Source organism: Acyrthosiphon pisum, unplaced genomic scaffold (genome assembly GCF_005508785.2).
Source record: "Acyrthosiphon pisum isolate AL4f unplaced genomic scaffold, pea_aphid_22Mar2018_4r6ur Scaffold_1911;HRSCAF=2419, whole genome shotgun sequence".
NCBI lineage: Eukaryota > Metazoa > Arthropoda > Insecta > Hemiptera > Aphididae > Acyrthosiphon > Acyrthosiphon pisum.
The window spans coordinates 911-1,642 of record NW_021768338.1 but is presented as its reverse complement, the minus strand read 5'-3'; the positions used below and the strand labels follow the sequence as shown (position 1 = coordinate 1,642).

The 732-nt window shown below is 68.0% G+C and overlaps 1 non-coding gene across 1 annotated transcript; it reads right to left on the bottom strand.

The window, feature by feature from the left end:
• Window positions 1-341: 341 nt before the first annotated feature.
• Window positions 342-499, bottom strand: LOC115034647. Its single transcript, XR_003839981.1, has one exon. It is a non-coding gene; the product is annotated as a 5.8S ribosomal RNA (ribosomal RNA).
• Window positions 500-732: the final 233 nt, after the last annotated feature.

Below are 732 nucleotides of genomic sequence, written 5' to 3'. Positions count from 1 at the left end.
ACGTATCCGGTTGTTGGTTTTTAAATTACACGGCAGCCTGCGGTCCGCGCTCCGCCCGTACGGTGACCGCCCGCGTCCGCTTCTCGGAAGCCGGAGAGGTCTCGTGGACTCTCAGCCGGCCCGGGCCGCGCTCTCGCGCGGCGGGCGGACGGGGACGTGCCCGTTTGACGACGCGAGAACCCGTGACTGTTTGCCGTCACAACTTGGGCGGACGACCGGAGGGCGGCCGCGCGAGCGGCTCTCCCCGGTCGAACCGCCAATCTCGCACCACCGGAGCGGCCGACGGGCGTGCCGTCGGACGCCTGCCGGCGGCGCATCGGTCTGGCCGAGTATCCGGTATACGACCCTCAGACAGGCGTGGCCCGGGACCCGCGGGTCACCGAGGCCGCAATGTGCGTTCGACTGGTCGATGTTCGTATAACCTGCGGATTACACGACGACGCGCAGATAGCTGCGGTCTTCATCGATCCACGAGCCAAGTGATCCGCCGCTCGGTGTCGGTTGTTTTTTTGTTTTGTTCGACGAAACTTCTACGGCCACGCGCCGTGCGCGGACGCACGACTGGGCACGTACGGTCTTTCGACGTGTTAACCATCTTTCGGTCGACGCTCGGTCGGGGGTCGCGGCGCGCGGGCGGTCGTCGAGCGAGTCGGCGAGCGCACGCGGCCACGGGGTCGGATGAGGCGCGCGCGAGACCGGCGAGTGCCGCCGGTACCGCGGGCCCGTCTCTAA